The sequence below is a fragment of the Lygodium microphyllum genome, chromosome 6 (assembly GCF_053477565.2).
Source record: "Lygodium microphyllum isolate KBCC chromosome 6, Lygodium_microphyllum_v1.1.10, whole genome shotgun sequence".
Classification (NCBI taxonomy): domain Eukaryota; kingdom Viridiplantae; phylum Streptophyta; class Polypodiopsida; order Schizaeales; family Lygodiaceae; genus Lygodium; species Lygodium microphyllum.
Genome location: NC_141140.1, coordinates 89,401,858 through 89,420,286, shown reverse-complemented (window position 1 = coordinate 89,420,286; position 18,429 = coordinate 89,401,858).

Genomic DNA, 18,429 nt, shown 5'->3' with positions numbered 1-18,429 from the left:
GTGGTGGTACCCAAGAAGAATGGCAAGCTTCGTATATGTGTGGATTTTCACAAGTTGAATTCCAAGACCAAGAAGGATCACTTTCCTATCCCTCTCACAGACCAACTATTGGACACAGTGGCAGGACATGAGCTTTATTCCCTTCTGGATGGATTCAGTGGATATAATCAAGTGCAGATAGCAGAAGAAGACCAGTCCAAAATAACCTTCACCACAGAATGGGGGACCTACGCTTACCGAGTGATGCCGTTTGGGCTCTGCAATGCCCCTGCTACTTTCCAGCGAGTCATGATGGCCGCATTCCAAAATCATCTGCATGACTTTATTGAGGTATATTTGGATGACTTCTGTGTCAATAGTTTGATCCGTGAACATCGGGGACACCTGGAACAATGCTTTGACCGATGCCGGGAGTATGGGATTTCCCTCAACCCCGACAAATGCATCTTTGGGGTCTCTTCTGGAGTTCTGTTGGGCCACATTGTCTTTGCACAAGGGATATCAACAGACCCTGCAAAGCCCGAAAAGATCGCAGCTCTGATAGCACCCACCAACCTCAAACAGTTGAGGGGATTCCTAGGCCATGTGGGTTATTACAGAAGGTTCATAGCCCATTTTGCAACAAAGGAAACCGCCTTGCACAAGCTTCTGAGGAAAGATGCAGAGTTTATTTGGACGGAAGAATGTGACATAGCCTTCAACACTCTGAAGCAGTGTCTGATTGAGGCACCCATTCTGCAACCTCCTGATTGGATGAAGGAGTTTCATGTACACAGTGATGCATCAATTGAAGGCTTAGGCGCAGTTCTTTGCCAGAAGGGCTCCTCGAAGCTGGATCAACCCATTTATTACGCAAGCCGAAAAGTCGCTGATAGGGAACGGAACTATACAGTGACAGAGCTGGAGTGCTTGGCAATGGTGTTTGCCCTAGAAAAGTTTCGCCACTACCTCCTATCTACCCACTTTAAATTTTATGTGGATCATGAGGCCCTGTCCTTCCTGATGAACAAAGCAGATGTGAAAGGACGCATGATGAGATGGCTCCTTCTATTCCAGGAGTTCGACTTTGAGGTAATTACCAAACCTGGTCGTTCCCATGTTCTGGCTGATCATCTGTCGCGTATCCCACAAATTGCAAACGAGGAGCAGGATGATCCAGACCTCCCTGATGCTTCCCTATTCTTGGTAGAAACTGTAACCCCCTGGTATGCTGACATTGCTAATCTGCTGGCAACCCAACAGTACCCTCCTGGTATTTCTAGTCGGGAAAGGAAGAAGCTTATGTTAGAATCAGCCCCCTACACCCTGCTAGGCGGCACACTATATAAGAAAGGCAAAGATGAAGTGCTCAGAAGATGTGTTGCAGGAGACAAGATTGGGATTGTTTTGAAGGCTTGCCATGACGAGCCATGTGGGGGCCACTTTGCAGGAGAAGCTATAGCCAGGAAGGCTCTGTTAGCAGGTTACTGGTGGCCGACCATCCACAAGGATGCCTATGATTATTGTAAAAGATGTGATGCCTGTCAGAGAATGGGAAAACCCACGAAGACAAGTGCCATGCCACTACAACCTATCCTTCCCCTAAAGCCATTTGAGAAGTGGGGCATCGACTTCGTAGGCCCAATCGATCCTCCTACCAGAAGGAAGCAGAACAGATACATCCTCGTATGTACGGATTATGTCACAAAGTGGTGTGAAGCTAAAGCCCTAAAGCGGGACGATGGTAACAGCATGGCCCTGTTCATGTACGAGAATATCATCACCCGTTTTGGCAGTCCCCTAGAGCTGGTAAGTAACAGAGGCACTCATTTCATTAATAAAGTCATGGAAGAGTTAACAGAGCTGTATAAGATCCGCCATCGCAAGTCCACTCCTTATTATCCCAGAGCCAACGGCCAAGTTGAAGTCACCAATCGCATCCTCTGCTCAATTCTGATAAGAACAATTGCCGCACATCATCGTGATTGGGATGATCGACTTGTAGAGGCCCTCTGGGCGTACAAAACCTCCCATAAAGCAGCAACAGGATAGACACCCTTCCAGCTAGTGTATGGTATAGAAGTTGTTTTCCCTGTTGAACTGGAATTGCCCTCTTTGCGAGTGGCTATTAAAGAGCGTTTGGGGGACGATGATTCACTGCAATGCCGTCTCCTGCACTTGGAATGTTTGGACGAAATTTGCAGGATGGCTCTACAGTGCATGGAAGCCACGCAAGCTCGACGTAAGGCTTACCATGACAGCTTCATCAAGCACAAGGAGTTCAAAGAAGGTGATTTGGTCTTAGCCTATGATTCACGATTTGGCAAGTTTCCTGGCAAGCTTCAACAACGGTGGATGGGCCCATATAAGGTACTTGCTCTCAACCCTAATGGCTCTGTCCAAGTGCAGACCGTTGATGCCTCTGATGATCCCTTCCTGATCAATGGATATCGCCTGAAGAAGTACTTCCCTCCTTGGGGATCTTGACAATCATGGTCACCTGATCCTTTCCCTCATTGGCGTGGCACTCTCACTCTTATGATGCTACTTCTGATAGCCGTTCTTCAGCCACTCCTGATGAAGTGGACACACCCCTCTGTCCCCTCAGCCCCACCTTCCAGCCTTGATCTCTTATCCTCTATTTTCCACCAGCGATAGTGGCGAGGTGGGTTCTGATAAGTGGTATTTCTACCATTCCCTTGCTTAATTCGAAGAGAAAAAAAAAGAGAAAAAAAATATACATATCGGTCATGGGAGAAAAGGACTTAGGTCCCTGTCATGTCGACCTATTCTTCGAGAAAAGGTGGAAACACCCTCGGGAATAGGGGAAAACAACAAAACAAGAAAAGAAAAGAAAAAAAAACAAGAAAAGAAAAAAAAGAAAAACACATCTGTTATGGGAGAAAATGAAGAAATTCCCTGTCATAGCAGGCCCCGTTCCAAGAAAAGGTGGCAAACACCCTTGGGCGAGAAGCTGGCTGTGGAAAAGGTGGCAACACCAAGCAGTCCAGAAAGTGGATTCATCAATTGATATTCCCAGGATCCAGTTCCGAAGCTGCCTCCCTTGGTATGCTGTGTCCTGTGTCTCTCTGCAGAGCGTCTCACTGTCCTCTAGCAGACGGCATGTCCTATCCAACACAACGTTCGATCTGTTGGCTACCTCCCTGGGTATGCCTCTTCAACAACTGACGACGTGATCTTCATCGACAAACAATCGAGTGATGTGAGCTTTCATCCTAACCGGATGGGGAAGTGAGTATGTTTGCCCTCTGAAACTATCAACAGAGTGTGAGACAGAGGGTGGGGCGAGTGACCAGTCTTTTCCCTTCAAATCAAATGAGAGGTGAGAAGTGTGAATGAAGTGTTGCATGCACGGGATGGGCCTCTCAATGCACAAAGCACGATTTGTTTTTGTGCACTGCACTATAAGGCTCCTGGCCTTTCTTCTCGCACCGTATGCCGACACAGGGCGGGATGCACAGTTGCACCAACAAATGCGCACAAGGCATATAACCTTTGCACAAGTGACTGTGAGGATTACATCAATGGGTTTCAGAAAAGGGCTGCCCTCCTGTATCTATCAGCCGAGCGTGAGACAGAGGGTGGGCTGAGTGTGACTGGAGTTTCTTCAATCAATTACCGAGAGGTGAGATTGAGGGATGTTACGACACTTGGAGTCAGGTATGTTCCCGTTTCCCTATGCACCCATAGGATGGGTCTCTGTCATCAACACAGGACATATCACCCTGTTCTGTACACTGCACTATAAGGCTCCCTTGCCTTCCTCCTTGCACTTATGCCAGACGGGTTGGACACACTAATGCACCATCAACTGTGCACCCTGGCATACTCCCTCTGCATCATTCCCCTTTTCAATTCCTAAACCGGGTACGATATATGGGTTTCAATCATTATTCCTCGAGTGATATTAGTCATGGGGCGAGTGACAGTTCTTTCATTCCATTTGAGTGACTATGAGTTGAGAGCAATATTCCTCATCATCGACGAATTTCCTGCGATTCCTTCAACCAGCTACCTCCCTGGGTGCTGCCGCGTGGTCCCTGCCACATTGGACGAGTGCTATGGAGATGCCTTGGTACCTCCTGCAGCCGACAAGAACACCGGACGTGCCATCGACAATCAAACTTGATTCTCGACAATATGGGCCAAGTTTTTCTAACCCTACCTCTTTTGTTTCTCAGTGACGTTCATGTTTTAAGTGTGGGGACGTTACTGGATGGTCTGTTGTGTGGTCCTAGGTCCCTGTTGCTCGATTCACCCTATCCGTTAAGGTTTTAAGTGTGGGGACGCGTCCCTGCGCGTCTACATTGCATATCCTTTTGCATATGCCTCCACCTGATCATGCATCTATGCCATGACTTTCTTTTACCTTGCTGGGGTCCCTTCCCACCCACCGTCCATTTTCCACCCACCTGTCCATTTTTCCCTCACCCTTGGGGCTGTTCCCTTGCAGTTTTCCTTCATTCCCTGATTTTGTTGTCCTGTCATGTGAACGCACCCTACGTTCAGCGGACTTCCAATCCAACCTTACAAACCTGTTCCTTCCTTTGAACTGACCATTTTTCCTTTTTACCTACCCCTGTTCCGGTGCCCGGTTCTCGAGTTATTAATTTTTGAAGTATTTTGCGCAAATTAGTTGGTTTTCCATGTGAACGCGTTTTTCTTGCTTCGGAATCATGATCGGACGTCATAGCCCTGACAACTACTTTCTCCCTGACATTTTTCCTTTTTACTCTATGTCATTTTGATGCATGGTTTGTCCAATATTAATTTTGCGGTTTTTCGAGACTTTCTCGTGCGTCTTTTTGACATTTTTCCATGTGAACCTGCCCTGTTTGCATCGGAATTCCAATTTGATTTGACAGCCGTGTCCATTATGCCTTCCTCCACCTTTTTTCTTTTTTCTCCATCCTCTTTTGACTTCTGAATTTATTATGATTAATTTTAAAATGTATTTTCAGACGTATTTTTGGTATTTTTTGCATATGAACCCCTCCTACTTCAGCAAGAACTGCATTCTGACATGACAACCCTGTACTCCCCCTTCCTGCGGACATTTTTCCTTTTTACTGCATGACATTCCGGCGAGCGGTTCGTCCAATATTAATTTCCGACTCCATTTTCGGGTCTATTTTTTGGGGTTTTTCCATGTGAACGCGTCTTATCTCAGTCGGAACAATGTTTGGATGTAAGAGGATTGTGGGGCACGTCCTTCTGCACATTTTTCCTTTTTCCTGCACCTCGTTCCGATGCACGGATCTTCCGATATTAATTTTTAATTGCGTTTTTAGACCCGTTTTTGTGTTTTTTGCATGTGAATGCCCTGTCTTTCCCCCGGAACACTCGTTGCACATTTTCCTGTCTTTCCCTTGCCGTCCTGCCCAGTTTTTGTTTTTACGACATCTTGTTTTGATGACCGGATTGGGCGATATTCATTTTTCTTTATTTTTATGTGTTTTCGCGCGACTCGTCCTGCGCGTGAACGCGCCCGTTTTCGATTTCACGCGTCTCCACGCTCCCCGGTCGCGTCTGCGTGACCCGTCCCGCCATCCGGGCACTATTTCGATCCCGTCACGGCAAATTTTTTTACCCCGCCCCGCGCACGTGCGCGGGACGGCAAATTTTTTTACCCCGCCCCGCGCACGTGCGCGGGACGGGGGCGCTCCTTTCTTTTATGGCGGGCACCCTCCATGGGCCCCCGCCCATTCCCCTATGCCCCCCCACGGGCCCCTCCCACCACCCACCCCTCGGGCACCCCCCCACCCCCTTTCCCCTACCCTTCCCCCCGGGCACCCCTTTGGGCACCCCCCATCCCATGGGCCCTCCAGCCCATTCCCCTCCCACACCCTTCCCTATCCCCCCACCCCACCCTTCTCTCTCCCCGACCCTTCCCCCCCAACCACCTCCCTCCCTCTCTCCCTCTCCCTTCTCCCTGCGTGCCATGCCCTCCTCTCCTCCACCTCCATCTCCTTCTTCTTCCTTTCCCTCCCCTCCTCCTCCTTTCCTTCCCCTCCTGCTCCCCTCCTTCCCCTCCCTCTTCTCCTCGTGCGCCCTGTGGCTTGCCGTGGAGCCCTCCCCGCGCCACTACGCCTCCTTGTGGCGCCCTGCTTTACGCCCGCCCTCTTCACGCCTGGACGCCGCCGACGTCTCTCGCTGTGGCCCTACCCCACGCCGCCCGCGCCGCCCTGTCGCGGCTCCTCCCTGCCGTGGTACGCCTCTCCGCCGCCGTCACCTGCCCCTGTGGCCCCATCTTGTGCCTCTGACGCTTTGCCCGCCGTGCCTCCAGCCTCTGTGACACCCGCCTTGTCGCCGTGACACCCGCCTTGTAGCCGTGACGCCCGTGGTCTCCGCCCTGCTGGCCGTCGTTGGAGCCTTCCTGCACGCCTCTGGCCACCGTGGCCTCTTCCACGTGCGCACCCCTACCCCCCTCTAAGCCCACCCAAGCCCCCCCGTTCCCCCATCACCCACCCTACCCCCACCCAAGCACACCAACCCCCCCACACAAGCCCCCCTTCCCCCCACTGTAACACCGAATCCCACCCTACCCCCACCCAAGCACACCAAAACCCCCCCACCCCTCTACAAGCCCCCCTTCCCCCCACTGTAACATCGAACCCCACCCTACCCCCACCCAAGCACACCAAAACCCCCCCACCCCTCTGCAAGCCCCCTTTCCCCCCAGTCCCACCACCAAACCACCCTACCTCCACACAAGCCCCTGTTCTCCCCCCAGAAACCGCAGAACCGCAGAAGCCCCTCCAAGCCAATGTTCCCCCGCAGACCAGCAGAACCTCACCCCCCGTAGAAGTCCCACCACCAAACCACCCTACCCCCACACAAGCCCCTGTTCTCCCCCCAGAAACCCGCAGGACTGTAGAAACCCCTCCAAGCCACTGTTCCCCCGCAGACCAGCAGAACCTCACCCCCCGCAGAAACCCCACCACCGAAACCCCTCCATACGCCCTTGTTCCCACTCGTAGAAACCGCCGAATCCAGCAGCACCAGCAGCAATTCCTGAACCACGCAGCAACCTGCAGTCACCATTCTCCGTCCATTCTCACCCGCACAAGGGTGTGTACACGCATGGTTGTTCGTTTGATTGCTCGTATTCATGTGGGGGGAGACTGCTAGCGGATGTTCACGCGCGGGGACGCGCGTTAGCTGGTCCGTGAGGTGGTGTGCAGCCGGCTGTTCACACGCAGCTGACACGCAGCCTATTCCTGGGTATATTCCCGGATTTTTTAAATTCCAAAAACCCGCAAACCTTAAAAAAACATTGAAAAATTCAAAAAATCATTAAAAAACACTTAAAATTAAAAAAATTTACAAAAAAATCTTGAAAAATTTCCAATATTTCTGTAGTAAATTGCACTATTTTTCTAACCTGCAAATTTTCAAAAAAAAAATCAGACCATTTTAAAATTAAAAATTCTTTTAAAAATACCAAAAAATGAAAAAAATCATTAAAAATGGTAAAAAATTCAATTTTAATTGCAAAAAAATTCCTAAAAATTCCATTAACATTTTTACTTATTTTTGGCATATTTTTTAAGCTGTCAAAATACTTCATTAAAAACCTAAATTAATAAAAAAATCCATTTTCATTCAAAACACAAACTGAAAATCTCGAAAAAAAAATCCAGATACCTTTTGGGATTGAGAAGAGCGCATTCATTGCATTCACATACACCCACTACCAGGTATTTTTCCCTTTTATATTTTTATTTTTTTTCCCGCTACCCCAAAATTCACAGTTAATTTTTACAATGAACCCTAAACACCACCATTGCACGCGCGCTCGCGTTAAACACACCATTTTTTAATAAAACTGAACCAGCCGTTCACTTAGCACACGCTAAGTGCGCTTAAGAGGTACTTTAATATTTTTAATTAAAATTAACCAGCCGTCACAAGAGCACGCACTGGCAAAAAAGCGCTCCACATCACCTTAATTTTTAATAAATGAATTTGCATTTAGAGACCGAGTCTGGGTATCGAAGTTCGGGATTCGGATTAAAGCACCGCTCTAACCTAATAATTGATAATTAAAATTTTAAGAAGGTACCGCCGTTTTCTTGATAAGATTTATCACTTAATAAAAATTCACCCATTTCTTAATAATTTATTAAAATGAACCTTTCATTAAATTAATTCCCCCTCACTACACTTATTTCCCCTTTTTAATGAACTCATTTCGTGGGATGGGTACGCGAAGTCTTCGGAGTTGTCTCCATGGTCAAAACAGATTTTCAAAGTTGTGGTCTTGATATGTGTGGGTTGTTGTTAAGTTTTGGTTCAGTTTCTTTGTTACGGTTAAGGGTACGGTGTGTAGTTTTTTCTTTATTACCTGATACGGGGATTTGGGTGTTTGCATGTTGCATAGCATGAAGCTTTCGGTCGCATATGTCTAGAGGTCATGTCGAATTTTTTCTAGGCTGTGGTTTGCTTGGGGATAGTTGGTCGAGTCACGTTTTATTGTTTTGGTTGATATCTTATCCTTGGTTTTTGTTTGTTGCTTTGCATGCATTCTCTTTGTTTGTCTGTGTTTGTGGTGTGTGTGTGTAACCATTTGAATGGCGCCTCACACTCCTCCCCCTATCCAGTATGTCCCACTAGTTAGTAGGGATTACTCTTCCCTACTCACTTTTGAGCCTCTCACGAAGGCGGGGCTCGCCACTTTCGTGGCTGCCTCCTTTCCATTGCTTCCAGAGGATCCATCGATGTGTGACGAGTTTCTGGCCTCCTACAGCAAGAAGTCGGGACTGGTCCAGGGTACTTCCATGACTTTGACACCTCGAGGCCTCGGGAAGGCTCTGTCTCTTCCCTCCAAAGGTGAACCCTTTGTTACAACTCGCCAGCTTTTCTCTAACGAAGAGATTTTGAAGCTGTTACAAAAGCAGACCAAGGAAATTCTGGATGTTAAGAAGGTGATCAACTCTTCAGGAGTTTCCTTTTCCATGATCACTGATCCTGTGTGGAAGTTGGTCTGTCAGTTTCTTCAAGACAGGTTTATGCCTGCAAAAACGCCATCCCATTACTTGTCCAAAGAGCTCTTTACAGCTTCAAGGATGGTGTTAAAAGGAGTAGCTATTGATTGGAGCACTTACCTACTCACTAAGATGGATCAACATTTCGTCAAAGTCACCAGGGGCAATGTTACCAATGTCACCCTATGGATTGTACTTGTCTGCCTTCTTGACCTACTCAGGTTTACAGAAGAGTGTGCCTCCACCTCCTCCATCTAATCCAGTACATCCTCCTCCACCTTCAGATGAGTCAGAACCAATTGATATAGAGGATCTGGATTCTCCTCCTCCCCTGGTCATACAACGCAAACACTTGAAGCGGGTAGCAGATAAAGCTCCTTCACTTCTTCCTTCAGTGGCAATTCCTGCTACCTCTGGCAGTGATCTCCCTGGTTATCTCACATGTAATAACCTATTCAAAGCACATCGAGAAGGTTCGTTGGACATATCAGTCCCCTCACTGAATAGTCTAGTCTCGGGAGATGCCATTCCTTTCCTGTGTAAAGACATTCAGAGTTCCATTGAACTATCAGTGAGCCAGCCTGTGTTCAACAGCTGTATGCTTCCTTTTATGAAGAACTGATGCAGTCTAAGAACCAGTTGCATAAGGTAACATCCGAGTTAGCCTCTGCTAAGGATACCCTAGCAGATTTGTTTAAGCAGATGGAGCAACAAACCCAACTGATTCAAACCCAACAAGATGAGATATCTTCTTTGAAGATTCAGTTAATAGAGGCTCAATCAGAGGTTACTAGCCTCTCAGAGGAGAAGGAGAGGATGTCCAAAGAAGCGCAAGAGTTCCAAACTCTTTTAGATGTCAAACTTTCAGCCTTACAGACTGCTAATGACACAGTGGAATCACAAGCTTCCGAAATCAAGCAGTTGCAAGATCAACTGGCAAAGTCACGCTCTGTTCCTCCAGGCCCTCATGTTCCCTTGATTCCTTCTCTCTCACAGCAGGACTTGGCAGCTCTTCAAAGATAGGCTACTTTATGTCCCTTATTCCAGGCCAAGGTGGAAAGATTGCAATCTCGAATGGACTTGTTATGGTCTTCATTTGAGCAATTTCAGGAATATGTTCCTCCGGACCATTCCTTTTTTGTCCATTATCAATTACAGAAGTTGGCCTTCTATATGAAGCTTTCCACGATGGATCTTCCTCTTCCAGAGGATGGTTGGAGTGGGGCTTGGTCTCCTGAGTTGCTGACAGAGGTGGTCCGTATGGTGTTTGAAGATTCTGTCACGACCGATACCATGTTGATGTCATATATGTATCTACGAGGAGACTTGTTGATTCCAGATGAAGTGGATATGGCTTGGTATGTGGGAGACGTGGTTTTGCAAGCTGTTTTGTATGTCAACCATTTGGACTTGCGAATAGATGACATGTTTCAGAGTTACTCCTCCAAAGTGGCTACTTGCCCTGATAATTCCTGGCATACCATGATTGATTCTATGGTCCTGAATCAAAGACAGAACACAGCCCCTACCTATGTCCAGAGCACTAACCAACTGAGGGTGGATCTCTTAGCTTATCTTTCCAAACATAATCCATTTGATTCTCCCTTTTTTGATGCCTATCAGAGAAGATCTATCTTAGGTCCTTCTGTTCCTACCCTACTGTATTACCAACAAATGGCTCACCGTTATGATATATATCTTTCCCTCTATCAAACCAATTCCACAACCATTTTACCCCTTCTTTTCCAACCTCAATCTTTTCCTCAAATTCCCATATTTACATACTGTTCTTTTATCGAGGATAGAGTATTTTCCCCTTCTCCACCATGTCCTTCTCCATCCATTCATGTACCTTCTACCTTTCCTATTTATCAGTTAACACCCTTCCTAAGTGATTCCCTACAATTTTCAGCCACTTCTTCTTTAAATTATTCCTTCTTTTATGATTTTTCCTACCCATCTCTTCATCCACTTTTCCTTATTCCACTTCCATCTCCTGCCACTTCTATATCTCAACCACCTCAGTTGGTTAGTGACTATGACGGGTTTGATCATCAGATTTCCAGAAGAAGGGGATGGAGCTCGAATGATTCTCCTATAGGACCTCAGATAAATTGGCCAATAATTCCAGGAGATTGGACAACTACCAGTCAAGCATACCAGAACTATATTCATTTTGCTCACCAATATTCACAGTCTCTGGATCCTTCGGTGAGATTGACAGCTCATTTTGCTTGGTACCTGGCGTATATGCATAGGCATTCTCATAATGATTCAAAGCCTATTCCAAAGTTGTGCATGAATGTCAATGTGAATATTGACTCCCACCAGTTGGATGTCCTATATTTTCATGCCCTTTGTTTGCCTAGCAGATATCTTGTCTTGTTGGAAAGGATTTTGCTGCCTTTAGTTTTTTCAGAATCCTCCCAAGACATTTGTAGATGAATCTTTGTCTATGGATCGTTTCCGAAATCACCAATCTTTCAAGAGGGATCATCTTCATTGGTACCTTTTCCAATGTATGGTGGATGATTTTTAATGATAAATCTCTCTTTTTGGAGGAGTCATTCAGATGGCTGTGTTGTGTGTAGTGTTTGTGTTGTGAGTTACTTTATGTAATAAGATCGTGGTGGTTGCCTATTAGATTTACTTTCGTGCGAGCTACATTTTTGAAGAATTGTGGTGATGGGGTTGTGGTTGGATAGTTGAAGATGCTGATACAGAAGAAGAAACCTCTTATATCCTTTATAAGTTTGTTGTGATTTCCAGTTTGATAAGAAGTGTTAGTGTATAAAGGGTTTTCCTTTCGTTGTATTTTTATATCAGATACAGGTGATAAGTTGGGGTCGTGGTTGGCTGGATTGTTTTTGAAGAGATATTGAAGATCAAAGTTGAGCTCTTGAATGAACTTGATTCCCTTTTTCCTGGGTCGCGAGGACGCTTCCTTATTAAGTGTGGGGATATGTTGAGTATTGAAATGACTTGTTTTTTGGCTGATTTTTGTTGTTTTTGAGAGCTGAATGGTTGATTTTATGAGATGATTGATTGGTTTGGAAGTGGTTTGAGAGTGTTTTGGATGATATTGATTATGTTTTGGAAGTTCATGATGATTTTCTGTGGAGATATGAGGTTCTGTGATGTTCTGATAGGTTCTGATTGGTTACGTATACCTTCTGTATAGCTTCTGTTTTGTTCTGATTGTCTTCTGTATGAAGCATGGATTGATGATTGATGAAGATTGAGATCTTGTGAAAGCTTATTGAATAGTTTTTGAGAGTTTGGAATGGTTTTGGTATGAGATATGTGGTTCTGATACCTTCTGTGACCTTCTGTAGATCTTCTGTAGAGCTTCTGTCTCTGTTCTGTCCATGTACTGTAACTGTTCTGTCTCTGTTCTGGTACTGTACTGTGACTGTTCTGTAGACCTGTATACTTCTGTATGTGTTCTGATGGATGAAAGTGTAGCTTGGGAAAGTTTTCTAGCCTTGGAAAGAGGTGAATACAAGTGTAAAAGAGCTAAAAGAAGTGAAAGAAATAACTGTTGAAGACTCAAGTAAAGACTGAAGTGAAGTGACAGTGGTGAGCTATGAAAGGATACTGTAGTGGCTCTAGTGACTCTTCATATCAGACATACCTCTTGGGAGGGGTATCCACGACCTAAGGAGGATTATTGTGGGTGATTATGAGAGATTGTAGTGAGGATATGATGTATTATTGATGGAGAGAGAGAGAGAGAGTTAGAGATAGCTAATTCTACTAAAACAGAGTGATTGTATGTGAGAGATTGAGAGAGAAGACTATGAAGATATTGAAGATGAATACTATGTGATGTATTTCCATTCAAAGATGGTGTATTCATTTACTTTCTTTGTTATATTGATGGATTTTATGAAGATATTGAAGAATATGGTTGATTCTATCAAATCCGTGGGAGATCTACATGATGTTGCATGAAGATTTGTTGTGCCTGGTGTCCTTTTCTTCATTGTGATCATATAAAACCTAATAAAAAAGCTTGTTGATGTTACAAGATAGATTTTCTTGCAAGAGAATTCCCTTTTCCTTGGTGTTCCTCTTGGGGCTCGATTTTTGTATGTGCATGGGCGCACGATTATGATATTTGTATTTGGACATTGTATTAAGTATGCCTGACTTCTTGTGCGCCCGCCCATTAGCTTTATTTCTATTTGGCACTAAAGCAAACTCAAAAGCCAAAAGCATACTATTTTGTAATTTGGGCTATTATTTGAGCTTGAAGATGATTAATACATAAAAATACATGCTTTGTGGAGTGCTCACACAAGGCATGGGGGGAGATTGCACCCAATTGGTCTCTTGTTCATATCGTGCATGCTTTCTACCTTGAGTTTTGTGCAAAAAGTAGAGTTCTTTTGTTCTTGGGACCCTTTCGACGCTCACTACGCGCGCTTACAACATTCGATCTGAGCACCAGTGGTATCAGAACGAAGCTGAGATTGAGAGCTTCCAATTGCTACCCATCTTGCGTGAAGGCGGAGCTCCTAGAACGATCGAGCTCTACAGTTAGTTTCATCGCGAACGGTTGATACGGGTGGATTCCTAGCGGTCAAGAACCTCTGTCTACAACCTCCGATCGCGAAGGACCGGCCTGAGAAGGCAGAGGACCACTCCTACATCTCTCACTACAAGTCATTTTTTCCACAGTCACAGTAAGCTTCTTCCATAACTAAAAGTTCTTAAGCTTTAAAATAAATCTTAGTAAGCTTTATAAGAAGCTTAAGCAGCTTCAATCGTAAAATTCGACGACGGGCGGCAGCGGTATGTGTTTGGCGGCGTCGAATCCGGCGACAGTATATCGACGTCCTAAAACAAAAATTCCATTAGCTTTAGTTCCTAAAGCTACTAAGCTCTCTAATATTCTAAGTCTTCAAAGTCTGCAAGTTCTGCAAGTTCAAACTTACTTACTCTTCAAGTCCTGCAAGTCCACAGAGATCAAAATCGAGTTACCTCAATTACTCCCATAAAGGCTGTTCCTGCGCAGAAGCATAGAACTACAAAATTTTTCCTTGGAAGACTCTATTCACATACGCAGACTTGCTGAACCGGTTTCAGCACACGCAGAAGGTCATACATAGTTTTTACGAAGACTACAAATCCCGCAACCACAAAAGACAAAGACCGTGAAAGCCAAACAAAAATATATAAGCTTTGTATACCTGACTTTGAGCTACGCTCATCCCGCTAATCAGATTTTGAGAGTGTGAGGTCTGTTGAATTTTTACAGGATGACGGAACAAAACATGGATGATTTAATGGCTGAAGGTGGTCTTCCTGAACCTACGATGGAACAAAAATTGGATTTAATTATGATGCAGCTTGATGAAGAACGAAGAGCCCGACAAGCTTTGCAAGTTCAATTGGCCAATTTGCAACGATCTACTACCGACAAAGATGGACCACAACCCGAAGATCTTATCCGACGTACCATCAATGTGACGCTCGAAGCTCAATCCATCCGCAAAGAAACAAAGATAAGTAAAAGAAATTTCAAATTCCGTACTTTTGATGGAACTCGAGATGGAAAGTCTGTCCTTGCATTTACCAGTCAGTTTGATGATTACTTTTATGAAGAGACATATGCTGAAAAAGACAAAATTAAATGTGTCACTAATCATTTAGTCGATCGAGCATCTCTTTGGTGGACCGTGGTTCCTAAGAGCATTGATTGTCCCACTACCTGAGAGAGTTTCAAAAAGAAGTTTATGCAGAATTTCCTTCCTCCTCAATTTCATGAAAAAGCCATAAAGCAATGGGATCTTCTACAGCAAAGAGATCGTGAGTCTATTTCCCAATACACTGAACATTTTGGAATGCCCTACTGCAACTCTGAATGCTAGAAGACGTATCTTAAGCGACTCACAAGCGCAAGTTTATGTCTGGATTACTTGGACATTACTACGCTGAAGTCAATATGTTCAAGCCTACAACCCTTGAAGATGCAATTTCTTTGGCTCATGACATTGAAGACAAGATTCGAGGAAGAGACAAGCATCCACAACAATTTCAAGCAAATGGTAACTATGGTTCTAAGCAATTCAATTCAAATTTCAGAGGATTCAATCAAAGTCATTTTCCTTCATCATCTTTCCGTAAGTCTTGGGCAAAACCACATGCTTTGCCATCAAATACCAATCCAAACCCTAAGCCATCTTCACAGCCAAATCCCAATATTCCTAGACTTCCTACCATTGACAACAATGTATCTAAAGCCAAACCTATAGTTTGTTACAAATGCCATCAACATGGACATCTAGTAGCCAATTGCCAATCGAAGAAGCCACCTGTCCATATCAATTATCTTGGAGCAATGGAAGATGAAGAACATGAGGAAATGCCTGATTTTACAGAAGATGAAGACGACATTGCTACTTCTTCGGATATTTCACCAGGTATGCCAACTCCACATTCGTTGTTGACAATGAAATGTTTAGTGTATGGAAAAGAAAAGATTATTTTGCATGATGATGGTAGTACATATGATTTTATTTCTGCAAAGTTAGTGAAAGAATTGAAATTACAAACTGTTTCTACACATTATCGCATTAAAGCAGCATTCCTAGGCACAAGATATAATGGAACACAAGAGGTGCATGATTTAGAAATTAAAATTGGTGAATATACTAAAAGAAGGAATTTCCTAGTTGTACCTTTACAATCTAGTGATATTATCCTAGGTATGCCTTGGCGTCATCAGCATAATCCTGACATAGATTATTCCACGCATTCAATTAAAATTTATTTCCAAGGAAAACAAATTACATTGCATGGTATGCACGCATCTAATAATTTTCCACTGCTTACTCATACTCAAGCTAAACGTGCATTACGTAAAAGTAGTAAATCTTATTTAATTTGGGTGAATGAACTTCAAGCTAAAGAAAAACATATGCACTCTAGGCATAAAGAATTCCTTGCACAATTTAAAGATTGCTTTGCTGAAGATTTACCACCTGGACTACCTCCTTCACGTCCTGAAGATCACAAAATAGATTTAATTCCTGGTACACAACCACCATGTAAAGCACCATATAGGCATAACCAGATTGAGCAGAAAGAAATTCAAAATCAAGTAGAGGAATTATTAAATAGAGGATTAATTAGACCTAGTACTTCTCCATTTGGCGCACCTGTTTCATTGGTAAAGAAGAAGAATAATACTTATCGCATGTGCATTGATTATCGTGCCCTGAATAATATTACTGTCAAGAATAAATATCCAATTCCTAGGGTAGATGATCTTATGGATAAACTACAAGGTTCTGCCATATTTAGTAAGATAGATCTTAAATCTGGTTATCATCAAGTGAGATTAGATAAATCTGATATATTCAAAAATGCATTTAGAACACAATTTGGACATTATGAATTTCTAATGATGCCTTTTGGATTGACTAATGCACTTGCTACATTTAGTCGAACGATGAATCGCATATTTTTGAAATATCAGCATTGTGTTATAGTATTCTTTGATGATATCTTAGTATTTAGTAAAAATGAGAGCATTATAAACATCTGTCTTTAGTTTTCAAGTTGTTGAAAGATAATCAATTGTATGCTAATCCAGAAAAGAGTGAATTCTTTCAAACAGAAATTGAATATCTAGGTCATATTGTATCATCAGAAGGTATTAAGATTGACCCTAAGAAGATAGAAGCAATCTTAAACTGGCCCATACCTAAAAATGTGCATGAGTTACATTCTTTCCTAGGTCTTGCTAGTTTTTACAGGAAGTTTGTGCGAAAAACTTTTCATTACTTGCCTTGCCTTTGACTAAACTTTTAAGGAAAGGTATTGCTTATCATTGGTCTGATAATCAACAAAAATCTTTTGATTTATTGAAACATGCATTAATCCATGCTCATGTATTACAACTACCTGATTTCAATAGACCATTCTTTTTAGTAGTTACTGATGCTAGCGGATCTGGAATAGGAGCTGTACTTATGCAAGATAATCATCCCATAGCCTACTCTAGCTGTAAACTGAAACCATCTGAACTTAAATATTCCACTTATGATAAAGAATTGTTAGTTGTTGTACAAGCCTTACGTCAATGGAAACATTACTTAATGGATTTTGAGTTTATGATTAAGACTGACCAACAAAGTATTAGACATCTCCTTAGTCAATCCCAAATCTCTGACTGACATATCAAATGGGCGGCTTTCATTCAGAGTTTTCATCCCCTTATCCAATATCAACCAGGAAAAGAGAATGTAGTAGCCGTGCTTTAAGTAGAAGACCGACCATTCATAATATTTCTGTCATATCATTTGATTCCCTTATCCCTATGAAAGATACTTATCATCAGGACATTACTTTTCAAGCTGATTGGAATAAATTAGTTGAAAATAACTGGATTCCTATTGATTCACTATCTTACAATGATGGATTCATGTTTTATGAAAAGAGATTATGTGTTATAGTTCCATTTAGATCTTTTGTTTTGAATGAGATTCATTGTCCTCCATATCAAGGTCATAGAGGTATTATATCTACTTTGCGTACATTGATTGAAGATTTTTATTGGCCACATATGGACACTGGTGTATCTAACTTTGTTTCTGAATGTTTAGTTTGTCAAAGAGTTAAGAGACATCATGGTTAACAGTATGGTTTACTAATGCCCTTATCTATTCCATCACGACCATGGAAATAGATTTCTATGGATTTTATTACTGGTTTACCTAACACTAAAGCTAACCATGATAAATTCTGTAATAATTTTTGGATTACTTTGTTTGCTAACTTAGGAACAAAGATTGATTTTTCATTTGCATTTCATCCTGAAACTAATGGTCAAACAGAAGCTACTAACAGATATTTTATGTGCTTACACTATTTCAAAACCACATATATGGGATACACATCTATATTTACTTCAGTTTGCATATAACAATACTCCACACACAGCTACAAAGAAAGTACCATTTGAAGTGATTTATGGTTATAGATTGTCTACACCTGTTGCATCTTTATCAAATAAAATTCAGAGTGTTGATGATATTGCTAACATGTACGCTACTATTTTTGATGAAGTTAAAGATATGATTGCCAAAGGCCAGCAATCATATACAAAACAAGCCAATAAGAAAAGATAGGCCATGAATTTCAAAATTGATGACTATGTTTGGTTAAGAATAGAAAAACGTAGATTACAAAGTGTAGATAAACACCCAGTTGTGAAATTAGCACCTAGATTCTATGGACCATTTAAGATCATTCACAAAATCAATGACAATTCATTTAAGTTAGAACTACCACCACATTGGAAAATTCACAACACCTTTCATATTAGTTTATTATGACCCTTTAGATGCCAATTACCTATACACCCTGTTTATGAAAACCCACCTTTGTTAGATGAAGAGACTGAAATCCTTGAACCTGAAGCTATTATAGA